This window comes from Melospiza georgiana, chromosome 4 (assembly GCF_028018845.1).
Source record: "Melospiza georgiana isolate bMelGeo1 chromosome 4, bMelGeo1.pri, whole genome shotgun sequence".
NCBI lineage: Eukaryota > Metazoa > Chordata > Aves > Passeriformes > Passerellidae > Melospiza > Melospiza georgiana.
Window position 1 is genome coordinate 64,107,473 of NC_080433.1, and position 14,697 is coordinate 64,122,169.

A 14,697-nucleotide genomic window follows, 5' to 3' on the forward strand; every position below is an offset into this window, starting at 1 on the left:
AACTCACTTGGAAATAACTTGTGAGAAATACTATCTCTACCTTACGGGCTTTTACAGAACTCAGTTTTATTTTTATGGATGTAGTTCATTTACTGAAAAGGTTAAAGATCTTTTAAAGTGTTTCTTTATTCACAGCAACAGAACTTTACACACATTCTATGAACAAAAAACTTCTGCCATACCACCAGCAATTTAATTGCTTCTGCCATTATATGCAGTCAAAATCCCAGATTTTTCTTACATTATACAATTAATTATAATATTATAATTTTAAATTTCATCATACTGCTCCTTATAATTATAATATTATAATTATAAGGAGCTATATGATGAAATATACATATGTAGTGCTGGTCAACAGAATATTACTGAATCCAGCTCAATAAGTTATGATTTTCTATGTTTAGCAAAAGTCAGAAAAAAAACCTCACCACCATCAGCAAATAAGAGAAATGATTGGGGTTTCAATCCTACTATCATGGAAAAAGAAAAACAATAGGAAAATTTCACCCTGCTGAGAAAAGGTCACACAAATCACTTCTGCTTCAATTGCTGGCTTCCCTGGAAGCACAAGCCCCACATAAGGGTCAGGTCTTCTAGGGCTGGATCACACTGTAGGCCAGAGGCAGCTGTGAGGAGTGGAAGCTGGCTAATCCTGAGCCTTGAAGGTGCCCTCATGCACAGAAATATATGGTTAGAGACAAAGGTCTTTGTTAGCCTGGAGAAAAGGGGGCTGAGGAAAAACCTTATCACTCCCTGCAAATATCTGAAAGGAGATTGTATCCAGGTGGTGGCTGGTCTCTTTTGACAAGTCATAGAATAAGAGAAAAGGGCCTCAAGTTCCACTAAAGTGGCAGGATGGTAGGGGAATGTGTGTGTGTTAGATTGAATGTTAGGTAAAATATCTTCACCAAAAGTGTTGTCAAGCATTGGGAGAGACTAACCAGGGAAGTGGTAGAGTCACCAGCCCCAGAGGCATTAAAAATATGTGTAAATGTGGCACTTAGAGGCATGATTTAGTGTTGAACTTGGAAGTGCTATGATAATGGACTCAATGATCTCAAAGGTCTGTTCCAGTGCAAACGTGTCTATGATTCTATGATTTTATCATTCCTGTCATAACAATTGTCTACCCCTGCATTTGTAAGTAGGAACAAAACTGACACTGAAAAGGAAGGGAGAAAGTTTATTAGGGAACATTCTTCTCGCTGAATATGAATTAGTGGACTATTCTTGAACTAATGGACAGAGAATTCAATGCAATTTTTTAATACAGCATGAAGACAATTCAAAACATGTACCAAGAATTCATACTTGATGCTGTAGTGAATATAGTAGAGTATGTTTTCAGTCTTGTTGATACTAGCAAAATTTTCACAACATGTACATGATTTGTAAGTAGACCTGTGCCTGAATCAAGGCCTCATTAAAAACAAAACAGTAAAAGAAAAAAAAAAAAAGGGAAAAGAAAACCCCAAAAATAGAAGGAATTGCTGAATTATTTATAGAACTCCTGTGAGCTCTGTCATATCTTTCCAGTGTATCATTTTTCCAGTAAAGTTGTAATAACCTCAGATTTTAGAAACATGTGATATGTACAAAATCAATCAATAAAAATCTGTCTGAAAACATCAGCAATAACACACTAACTTTATTACTTAGCACTCCTAACTTGGTTTTTAATCATGAGGTTTACTAGTCTCTTCTCAAACTATCAGCTTTTCAGTCTGTGGGAGATAGAATTAGATTGCTAAAGGGTTGAAATGGACCTTAAGCATCATCTAATCCCAACTTCCCCTTCCACGTGGACCCCTCCCACTAGACCATGCTGATCAAGGCCTTATCATTCTGCCCTTGAACACTGCCAGGGTTGGGGAACCCACAAACTCCCTGGGCAACCTGTTCCAGTATCTAACAACCACCACAGTAAAAAATTTCTTCCTAATATCTAACCTAAATCTCCCCTCTTTCAATTTGCACCCATTTACTTTCTGTCCTGTCACTACAGTTCCTGATGTTCAGTCCCTTTCCAGTTTCCTGGCAGGCCCCTTTCTAACACTGGCCAGATCCTATGAGGCGTCCACACAACCTTCTCCAGCCTGAACAGCCTCAGCTTTTTCAGCCTTTGTAAGAGAGCTGCTCCAATCCTCTTATCAGTTTTGTGCCTCTCTTCTGGACTTGCTACAACAGTTCTTATGTTGGGGACACCTGAGCTGCATGCAGTAATACAGGTGGGGTCTCACAAGAGTAGAGCACAGGGGGACAATCACCTCCTTTGACCTGCTGGCCATGCTCCTTTTCATGCAGACCAGACTGGCTCTCTGGACTGTGAGTGCACATTGGTGGCTCATGTTGAGTTTCCCATCAACCAACACCCCCAATTCTTTCTCCGCAGGCCTGCTTTCAACCACTCCTTCATCCAGACTGTGGTTGTGCCTAGGACTGCTCCGACCCAGGTGTAGAACCTTGCACTTTTCCTTGTTGACCTTCATGATGTTTACACAGGCCCACTTCTCAAGCCTGTCCAGATCCCTCTGGATGGCATTATCCCCTTCCTCCAGTGTGCTGCCTGCCCCAGAGAGCTTGGTGTCAGCAGCAGATTTGCCAAGGGTGCACTTGATCCCACTGTCCATAACCAAAACGAGGGTGTTGAGCAGCATTGGCTGCAGTTGTGACCCCTGAGGGGCACCACTTGACACGTGGAAAATGAGCCCCTGGCACACAGCTCTCTGCGTGCAGCCCTCCAGCCAGTTCTTTATCCTGTGCATGGTCCATCTATCAAATCCACGTCTGTCCAGTTGGGAGACAAAGATGTTCACATGGCACGGTGTCAAAGCCTTTGCATGAGTGCAGGTAGACAATGTCAGTTGTTCTGCCCCTATCCTCCAGTGCAGTAGCCCTGTCATAGAAGGTCACCAGGGTTGGCAGGCATGATTTCCCCTTTGTAAAGCCAGGTTGGCTCTTACCGGTCATCTCTTTGCCTTCCATGAGCCTCAGCAGTTTCCAGGAGAATGCTCCATGATCTTGCCTGGCACAGAGGTGAGACTGACTGCTCTGTAGTTCCCCAGCTCTTCTGCTTTTCCCATTTTAAAAATGGGCCCCTTATACCTCCCTTTTTTGGTCATCACAGACTTCACCTAACTGCCACAATTTTTTCAACAATGATGGATAGTGGCTTAACAGCTTTGTCTGCCAGCTCCCTCAGGACACATGGACAAATCTCATCAGGTTCCATGGAACTGTGCACATTCAGGTTCCTTGGATGCTATTGAACCCGACCCTCCCTTACAGAGGGTCTTCATTCTCCCAGTCTCTGCATTTACCTTTTTCAAGTTGGGTGGCATGACTGGAGCACTTGCTGTTGAAGACTGAGACATAGAAATCATTGAGAAACTCAGCACTCTCTTTTTTCAGGGTAGTAAGGTCTCTCATTTCCTTCTGGAGAGGGTCCACATTTATCCCTCGTCTTTCTCTTGCTTGCAACATATCTATAGAGGCCCTTCTGTTATCCTTAATTTCCCTGGCATGCAAGTAAGTGTGGCTCTCTTGGTTTTTGGTTTGGAGGTTTTTTGTTTTTTATTTTTTGGGGGGCGGGGTTGGGGCAATTTGGTTGGTTGGTTGGTTTCAGTTTGGTTTTTTTTTCCCTTATTTTTTGTTTAGATCTTTTTTGCTGTTTTATTCAGATTTTGGTTTAAGATGAATAATACTGTAATGAAGATTTCCTTGAAAAGCCATATAAACCCTGCTGTGCAGATATTTCACTCTTTACAACCTAGCTACGATACTCTTCTAAGATATGGTGCCAAATTTTTATGCAATGCTCAGTTTCATGGCACAAGTCTGCATATACACAGACATTTATATGGCAGATGTTTTGTGCATGATATTTTTGTTTCCTTTAAAAAACTGTGTTATGTCTATGCAAATTCCCTGTACTTCAATAATTTTGTGAAGAGCTGACAAATACGCTCAGTACTGTATCTTTTAACAGGAATAGTACTCAAATACAGACTGCTTTGTCAACAACATCTGCAACACTTTAGGAGATGCTTCAAATTTTGTTTCATTTTAAAATTCATTAATTTGAAGCATTTAAAATAAAAATGTGTTATAAAATCATGCATTTCTGGCTTTCATTGAATGTTTATATTGCAGAGAATGTGATTTTTTCAGTACCCTTTTTTTCCTTCAAGTTCACATTTAGTGCAATACAACAGTTGACCATTAAAAAGACAACTATTCTTTTGTTAGTGTTAGAATCAAAAATAAATAAAAGCTTGGCACATAACACTGTAAGATGTTTTGACCCAGTTCAATTTTGATGTTCCTAAATGAAAAATAAAATATGACTTCTAGGGGATAGAAAGGGAGTGGATTCCTACATTACTAAGTATATACATTGCTCTCATAAGAGCCTGATGACAACACAATGAGAACACTATGACTATTTCAGCAATGCAGGTAGAGACATTTTCATACTTCCTTGAGCAGAACAGCTGCACAGTATGCTACCAAAGAATTCTTGATTTGATTTTAAACATCTGCCAGTGGTCTTATATATTTTATCATTTATTATAAGAAGGACTAAGAGATTACTGATGAAATACAGACATATGAGAAAGCATTCACACTGTAATTGGAGGACCTTCTATCTAACATTATTATATAAACACATATTTATTCTTCAAGTTATATAATTGATTTCAGAAGAGTTAGTTACATCAAGAATAAGACTAAAGAAAACAGCAGTTCACAAAGGAAAAAAACAAAGATGAAAGGTACAATATTTAACATAACAAAGCCTACTGAAAATCAGATGATTAAGTGCAAGCATGCACTTAATGAAATAGAGGCGAAAACAGTGCTGCTGTTGGTGTCAAATTGTGTTCTGGAATGAGAGTAATGGGATGATTTGATTTAAATATAAAAACATAAAATGTGACTATAAAAATAAAGCTAGGCATGAAACCTAAATGTTTGGAAGCTTCCTCCCTCAAGCGCATTTTGCATTGCTCCCCCAGCCTCCACTGAACATGTTTACCTCAGCACTATATGGGTAAATCTGATCCTCTGGATTGCCTGCAATAGCCAAGATATCCACAGCCTCTGTTCAGATTCCTTAATGGCTCCAAGTTCTTATTTTTCTACAAATAGCAACTTACTATGGAAAAATTTCAAAAGTAAGTAGAAAATTCTGCAATGATCGCCATGATCACTTAGCAAGTAACATGAGAGGAAAAGGCAAGCCACCTAAAAGGTTACATGATAAGCATCTAAAGTTTCCAAATTCAATCTTTTAATTTGCATGTCTTTTAGAATTTACATTTATTAGATCTCTCTGAAGCTAGTATTAAATAAAAAAAGTTCATTCACATTCTAAACTGAGACCCCTCTACTATTTAGGCAGACAAGAATATGAAGTCTGGCTAAACCACCAGGATCAATCAGGGAAGACCTGGCAGTACCTCAAGCAAGGATCATGACAACAGGACAATCCATCATTTGCATATCAGTCTAGTAGGTAGGCCAATCATCTGGGATGCATCTAGATCTATTTATGACAAGGGTGATTGAATCTCCTATTCCTGCATTCCAGGAAAATGCCATGATCACCAGGCAAATATCTCAAATCAGAACGTTTTATCAGTCCCTTTTCAAAAACTAAAGCACTATGCAGAAAACCTGAAGTCACATGGAGATCTGAGGAGATATTGTTCAAACTCAATAGTTGACACTCATCAGGGGAAAGAACAGAAGATACAGACCTCTCTCCATGAAATATAGATACATTTTTTAATTGACATGGGATAAAAAACAGTTTGAAGAGATTTAATTTTCTTCTGGAGATCCCTAATCTGACTGCAAAGGCACTGGGGACAGAAATTTCTGTGTACTGGTGGAAATCTGGGTAGGTACCCACTGTTCTGACTGGATAGTAAAGTTGGCCACATTTGCTCATGTCCTTGTGAAAAATACAGTAATTGGCTTGTACCTGATCTTTCACATGCTACCTCTACTATTATAAGAACTAAGTATCAGTCTTCCCATAGCCCTGACAACTTTGTTTTGCTGTTCACACATTTGACATTGCCACACTACAAAATATCTCTTTCTTCTGTGGCTAGAACAATTCTAAGAATTGTTCGGTAAGGGAAAACTCTCAGGACTTCATGGAGAAAAAGGAAAAGAGGGAGGAACAAAAAAGAAAAGAATAAAAGAGGAAAGAAATTCAAGAAAAAAAAAAAAAGTAAATGCATTAGAAAACAGAGATGCTACCTTTAAAAGCTCTAGTTCAGAAAAGTACAACATCCTCCACAGATTAGGACATGGACTTTAGGACATGGTACACTGGTGTATTTCACATGAGTGATGAATTTAATGCACTTTGTCTTTACTTCAGAGGCAACTTTAGAACTCTTTGGTAAGTGCAAATGGGGAAGAATAGCAGGGTTGGCTGAAAAAAAGCTAACAAGGTGTCCATCAGCAATTGTTGATGGCCCAAAGGCATTGGAACTACTTAATAAAGACAGACAGACTCCACAGATTTTGGCCTAGAATAATTTAATCTGCAGTATTGCAATCAGAAACTGATGTGGCTGAAAACTAACCTGGCAAAAAACGATGCCTATTTTGGCATCCCAAACACTTCCACGAGCACTTAGTGCCTGGCCAAAACAGAGGTCAGACATATACAGACAGAGTGAAGTGGGAGAATAGTAATGGGACAGTCTGGCTTTATATTGGTTTAGAGTACCACAAAGCTGCACTATCAGTCAAAAGAAAAGGTCTTATGGTATATGTGGCTGATTGATTTTACTGTCCCACCCTTGCCTGGCTTTATTTGGATCAAGGATCAGTCAGTTTTACACACTTCCAACCTCTTGATTCATCCATGTAATGAGATTGATAAGATCTAATGAAAAACAGGAATAGCTCAAGCTTTGGGTTATCACTTTCCCATGACAATGTAAACTGAATTGTTGTTCTGCACACCCCTGCATGCTCATATGCAAGTGGCCAGGAGGAGTAGTTGAAAACAAACAGCTGAAAACTCCTCATAGGCAGGAGCTAACTAGAACAGAAAAATGGCAACTTTATCCTTAAGGTCTGCCTCCAAGGTAAAGAAACTTATGTGCAGACATAATGTTACTGAATATTTCTATTCCAAATGGTTAATGAAAATATAGCAGGGGAATATTGAAAAATAGAAATGTCTGGTTGGTGTCTACCTTTCACAGATTTTCAATAACACTTAACAGCTTAATACTTTTTATGCCTTTGAAACCATTCTTAATAAAGTACTGTTAGACTTTTCACAAGTCTGTCACTTTCTGGGCCACCTCGACCTAGATCAATACACTCCTGTTAAGTGTTATTATGCACTGTTCACAGGTTCTTCATCAGTATCTTGTTGAAATGACAGTTTTCAATATGACAGGCCTTTCTGAATTAACTTTCAAGTATGGTTTTAAGAAATAATGTGTCAAATGTTATTATAAAAATCCCTGAGCTAAAACATTTTTTCATTTTCTTTATTCACTGCTCGTTTTTTTAAGTCCAAGAGATCTAGCTTGCTTTGCATGACTTAAGAGAAATCTTCATGGCCATTTTTAAAAAAGGAAATGTTCCAAAATTGATATACGTGTGCAACAACTTCAGTTTCTAACACTTGTGTCATGAACATTTTCATTGTGCAAAAAGGGTGTGTAAGAATTTTAGCATTTTAAATCCTTGGTATTGATATCACATACCAGTTTGCATCCTTCATAAGTTTACGTTACATGCCCACAAAAAAAATGTTTTAAACTATATACCAAGTTCTGCGTTATTCTTTCCAGCTTTCTTCCTTGTTTGCATTATCAAATCTTTTTTTCTTCCTTGTTTGCATTATCAAATCTTTTTTTACACATGCAAAGTATCCTGTAGTCCCCTTTGGCTCAAACACATGGCACTCAGCATCTACTGAATCCCTTCTTACAGTGCATTCTGCTACTTAATGCAAGAAATTGCAAAAGTAATCTCCATGTTTGTTTCCTCAGATGGTCTCTCTTTGCAATCACTTATTAAATGAAAATTGATTTTTTCCATATTCATGCAAGAAATCAGTAGCTTCAGACAATATCAATCTATCATGAAGCACACATGGTAGGAGCAGACAGCACTGTCTCAAATTATCTGATCTAGCAGACGAGGAATGAGATTTATTTGCTTAACACAGACCATAAGTGAAGCAGGACCTTCTGCCTGGCTTCCAGCTGACACCCCACAAGGGCAGTGGTCTGTAGGTTCTATCTTACAGATGCTCACTCTGTGCAAGATGCCATCAATACCCTTAAGTACCTGAAGGCACTAAAATGATAAGTTGAGAAAAACTAAATCACAATTAGAATGTCTGTTTTGCTTAGAATTGTCAAAACACAAAAAGCCCCAATGTTACCATTATTGATAGGGATTTGGCTTATTTGATGCTTTTAGTCCATCTCAGTACTAATTCTTAACATGCTTATTTCTTAGACCAGTTACCATGCTATTTCAGTATTTGGAAAGGTTTATTTAAATGCAAATGGTGACCAGGGTGTTAAACAATAATAAGAAAAAAAAAAAGTATCAATATTCACATACACTCTTTGATGGGCCTGCAAATTTTCCAGGTAGATGCCTGAACCATCAAATATAGGTGTGAAATTTTTATGCCCCAAGCCTTGCATTTTTAAATTTAGGCTATTTTTTTAAATTTATTTTGGGAAGATGAAAGAGAATCCTAGCCCCATATAAAAACATAATTTTTACCGGTGTCTTGGAAAAGGATCCAATTTAGAAAGAATTTAAAATGAAAGTTTTTTCTGTTTATCAGATTAAATAATGTTTGTCAGGACCAATTTAACAATTTAGACATTCTTTAAAATGCAGCTTTTAAAGCCTCTGAACACTTGAATCTTCTTTCAATTCACAATACATTTGCAATTTATTGTGTGCATTCATACAATCATATAGTAGTCAATGAACTTGCCAAGTTACAGATGTGGTTTTATTTACATTTCAGACTTCTGATTTCAAAAAAAAAAAAAAAAAAAAGGAAAAAAAAAACCCCAAAGGCTTTGATTGGTGTTTGCTCAAACCCATTAAATAGATTATTGAAAATTACTATTATTGCCTTGGGTAGAAATAGCTTTTGTTTACTTCCTCAAACTGACAGTTCAGACCTCAAATAGATCAAAACATAGCTCATTTTACAGTGCAGTAACTGCTTTCAAATATTGATTAATCTGTATAACAAAGAAAAGCCAAAGTTCATAAGCTTTAATCAGAAACTAGATTTACCTCACTGAATCTTAAGCTGGCCTGTCTCTAAGTTAGCATAGTAAAATTGGACTGAATGCTAGAAAACCCAATATGAATATGAGTTAAGTAATAGGAAACATGAAGGAAAATTTATGTCTGAAATTCTTATCTTTCTAAAAATTGTTTATTTATTTGCACAATAATTGCAATATCTTTGAAAAAGCCCATGCAGAAGTGAGCATTCATATTTTCTGTAACTTTAAAAAGACAAAAGAAATTAGTATACTATATTTCATTACGATCTGAAAATACATATTCTAAAAGTGAAGAACAAAACTTGAGTTTACCTAATTTCTTCCAATTATTTATTTGAGATGTTAACAAAATATGATTTTACTTTGCATGCCATTTTACTACAAGTCATTTTTGGCGCAAATTTTGGTCTCTTTTTAAGCAGTGTGGATCAGTGAATATCAATAGAATTCAGCATTCATGACAGCGGAAGGAGGTTAATCTCTTTAAGGTAGTTCTTTAAGTATCTGACAGCTCCTTTCAACCTAAAGTCTACAAAAATCACAAAATCTTTGCTAGCATTTTGGCTTAGGACTTGAAGATTACTTATTTGACGTGAAGAAGTGTATTTTGATAAGCATAACAGAGAATAGAATGTGGAGGTTTCAACATATTGGTATGACAAAGAAGTGCACAGCTTTGAAAAGACTGTACTAGCTGAAGCATTACTAACATGCAAGAAAACCTGTGTATTTTGAAGGAATAGTACAGCCCCTTCATGAAATGCTTCAGCTTCATGAGGATTTTATTTCTATTTAGATTTCTTTGGGCATGTAGTCCTTAAGACATGGGGCCACAAAGGCATCCTACCACTGTGCTTGTAAATTGTCTAAAGGGGTTATTCTTCTCTAGCACAAGAATTAGAAACATGATATTTAACTGTTCTGAGAATTACGACATCCAATTCCCACACTACCTTTCTTGGAAATTAACAGCAAAGAATCTATTTCCAACACTGTCAATGATGACACATTTGCAGATTAGGATACCTTTTGTAAACAATGACAATAATGGAAACTCCTCAAAGCATTAAAATATCTTGTAAGCCAAGGAAATATATAGGTTGAATCTAGGCCCTTTGGCACACATCTATAGAGTGGCCATTGAAGCATGTGGTTATATCATGTAAAAGAACTGGTATTTTTCTCTCATAATTTATGTTAGTACTACCACGAACATCAAATTAATACAAAACTATTTAAAGGCTCAGTTAAAGCACTGTACAATGACTAGGACTGATTCTATAGATATGCTGTTGCATTAGAACGAGATGCTAATTAAAAGTAACCTAATTCTGCCAGTTCATATGTACAGTAACAGATACAGATATCATGACTTTTTGATCTCAACAAGACTGCCAAAGTTATTCTGCAGAAAGTGTTCATGTTCTACCCTTTCTCAGTTTGGTGTGTATATATGAAAAGTAGAACACATCAATGTTTTAACATACATAAGTTATTTCAGGCTAACTTCCAGTTATGTGGTGTGGTCTCGGAAAATCTTAATCAAATATCAATTTCACAAGCACACTACTGAGCCGTGAGTTAGTTTTAAAGGACTTTGTGATGCATAATGCTTGGTGAAGCAATGGACTCAGAGCTCAGAAAACTGGCTATCAGAGGGACTTAAGAATGCAAATGATTCTTTGTGGAAATAAAGACAGAGGTTTTCTTAAACCAGATTTCCAGACAACCAACTAGAAACTAAGAGTGGGTATATCTGAGCATGACCCAAAAGAGTTGATGATCTATTTCACCACAAAAGTGTATTTGTGAGAGCCCTTTCAGCTGCTGTTAAGATCTCCCACAAGACAGTGGCAGGCATGCCATCATGAAGAGGGACACACAGAAAAGACAAAGACATAGGGACTCAAATTTTATAAGCTCATGGGATTTGAAGCAAAGGTAGTCCCATAGGTTAAATACAGACAAAGATCCTGATTCTCCAACAGTTGACTACAAACAATGAAAAATTCAGGATCCTAATTTCCATCTTGTTTCTGAAAGCTAATACTTGGCTTGGAGTGAGGGGATAAACCAGGCCATGGAAAAGTGTCCTCTGTAATCTTGGTCCATATGTAGTGCTCCTGTTACAATTTGGACAGTGAAGGAGCTTAGCAGATGAATTGCTGACAGATCTATAGAGTGGACACTGAAGCACACGGCTATGACGTGTAAAGAATTGGTATTATCGTATCTGTTTCATAAGTTGACCACTTCTGACAAAAGGGAGGGGTGAAAATTAATTTGGCATGGCATGCATGCAACATTTCACTGCTTTAAACTGGTGCTGCCTGAAAGCTTGTTTTGGTAGGCATTGTATCCTGGAATGACACAGAACTAGAACTGGCAGGATGTCAAAATACTTCCAAAACCAGCTTAACCAAATGAAATCAGCTGAGCTGTGGAGATGTGAAATGTACATTTAGAAAGACTCAGAGCTGGAATGTAGGTGAGGCTAAATACAGGAACACCAGTGTTATGTGAATACCTAACAACAGCAGGAATATTACCAATAAGGACATTTATACATAACAATATTTTTATTTGTAAGTTAATCTGAACTGATAAGCTTCTTAAAATGTTAAGTCAGGACTCCCAAATTCACTGACCTATGGAGCTAAGAATTGTTAATCTTACTTCTACTGCTGGGGAAACTGAGGCAGAGAGGTTCAGTGACTTACCCAAGGCCACAGAGGTAGTCACTGTCAGAGCCAGGATTAGAGCTCAGGAGTTTCTGGCTCCCAGTTCCCAAGCTCAGACCACTAGATCATGGCCTCAGGATATATCCAGCTGATCTTCAGTCTAAAAAAAAGTAAATTCTCAAGTATGTTACAAATATGTAACATATAGAGATATATATGTATATTTATATGTGTATACATATATATATATACTTTTTACCTGAATGTAAGGATATGAGTGAAAACACATTGCTCATAAGTCAGTGCTGAAAATCATACCAGTATATTTTATCTGAGTTACCTTAATCATACATATATGTATGATAAAGCTTTGCTGAAAAAATTATGATTTAAATTACAGCCAATACAAATATGTATTATATTTTTCAGGGTAAGGAACAAATTGCCTTTCCAACCCAGCCAGCATGTCATTTATATTAATGGTGAGGCATTCATATTAATGATAAGTTGCTCTGTGTGTAAGTAAACTCTATTAAGAAAGTCAGGTCCCTTGGTGGAGCTAGATCCTTAGTAAATTTTACTAGCTAAGCACTGAGCTCCATGTCAGAGTAATTACACCTTTTATCCACTGTGAGCTCTCTCTTAGCTTCTCCATATTCCTTAATTTCCCACTTCAGCTAATTTAGCAGTAAAACCACAAAGGTTTAAAAGGTTAGCTGCCGAGGAACTGGCGCATGAATGTTCTGTTAAGCTCCGTGCATTGAAATCACATTATGTAGAAGAAGGAATTAATTAAGTAACAATTAGGTAGAGATGGATCATTGACAACATATCTACACTTGGGTGCTAAAAATTAATTTCCCCTGTAAAAACAATACATTCTGCATCTTCTCATCTATACACAAGCAAGTTTTACACTTGAAATATAAAATGGAAAGGCCCTTCAGCAACTTATTAAAAAAAAAAAAAAGAGGCACATCTTCTGGCACTAGTAAAACTATTAAATATTTTTAAAAATCATATAGCCTAATTTTAGTAATTCATTGGAAAAGTAACGACGATAGCAAAAGGAGAAGAAATTTTTAAGGGCAGGAGATTTTTAAGTGACTGTAAGGACATTTGTTATATGAAAGCACTTAGTATGCTAAAATTGCTAACAATTGTGTAGTATTCTCTTGCTATCTTCTTTTGCAAGCTGCCATATTGTTTCCTTGTATTGACAGTCAGCCTCTTAATACACAGATTGGCAGTTAGCCCAGTCGGTCCTCAATTCTAAAAGCCTCTTAGCAGATGAAAAATCTTTGGGTCATTCACACCTTGTAGAAAGAACAACAGGGCAGAAGTGACATCCAGATCCATTTAGAGTACACTTTGATTCTGATTTTCCTTTGCCTTGCACCTTGTGTAGTCATTTATAGCTTTGCAAAGTGAGCACAAAATGGATATAAAACACTGCTACTCATGTGAGGAGAGAATTCTGATTTGGTTGCATTATTTCCAGAGGTGATCACAAAAAGTGCCAGCCAGTTGAAAAATCTGGCTCTGCATAGAAAGTGTAAACAATTTTGACACAAAATATAAAGTAAAAAGCAGCAGCCCTTTCCAAACATTTTACATAAATTGCACTTTTTTTTCAGCGATGGGTATGTTCACTTGCTATTTGCTTGGAATTCTCATAGAAAGAATACTAAATGCTTAACTCATCTACAGAAAACAAATCTTATTTCTTCCTTTCTTTTTAAGAACCATATTTAACTATGAGTCCTAAAGTATATTCTCACTTAAAAGGGAGCTCATGTCATCTATAAGATCTCTACAAGTCCTATCTTCCCACATGCTGCTTCTAAACCCAGTACTTAAAAGGTTGCATTTCTACAAAACCTCCTGGAATCAATGTGAAAAGCTGGTATTATCACAACAGCTGGTCTCAGTCCATCAGAGTTCAACACTGTTCTGACTTTAGTATGGGTGACAAATTACTGTCAGCATTGATCAGTGGTATCTCTGCTATACGACCTACTATCAGTATGATAGCTCAGTAACTACTACCAAAAATATCTTTGAGATGCAAGCTATATCAGCAGGAAAGGGCTGTTGATATTGGATTAATGAATGTGTTTTAACAAAATTGACAGTTAAAAAAATGAAGGACCTAATCTGGATGTTGCTGGAGATGTGGTCAAAAATTATTTCTACTTCAGAACAGGATACAGTAACTAATTCACTATGTCTGGACATTTTTTTCCCCATATTATCTCGTGATCATTTTTCTGGCCCTTCCCAGCCAGATATCCTTCCTACCACTCTTAAATACGATAGTGCATGGCAATTCATGTGTTGATTAGGAGCAGAAACAGCAGTTAGTGCATTAGCAGCTGTTGAGCTGAGAATATTGCTACAGTAAATAATGCCTCTTAGTGTTTATGTTGGAATTTTTTTCTTTATTTTAATCACAGTCATGAATTTCATGGAGCCATCTTATGACACAGTTTCCAAATCTACTACCATAGTTCAAAGCTTACTCCTCAATCAAGCAGCCAAAGAACATTTAAAAAAAAATCTTAATATTTTACTAATAATGTACTATAGGCTAGAATTTATTGCAGGGTTTTGCATTTGTTTTTTTTCTTGTCTTTTTTCCCCTCTCCCCCTTCTGCATTCAGAGCTTCTGTAAGATTCTGAGTTGCTAGTCTGGCTTG

General features: G+C 37.0%; 1 protein-coding gene across 8 annotated transcripts in view; it reads right to left on the reverse strand.

Annotated features, from left to right (window-relative positions):
- Positions 1-14,697, reverse strand: part of TAFA5 (TAFA chemokine like family member 5) — a 419,600-nt gene that overhangs the window by 79,860 nt on the left and 325,043 nt on the right. For 2 of the 8 annotated variants that reach the window (XR_009114348.1, XR_009114347.1), the window contains exon 5: positions 12,038-12,158. The exons of the other annotated variants lie outside the window; for them this stretch is intronic. The gene's annotated coding sequence lies outside the window, so the exon portion shown is untranslated. The remainder of the gene's footprint in view (positions 1-12,037; positions 12,159-14,697) is intronic. 8 annotated transcript variants of the gene reach the window in all.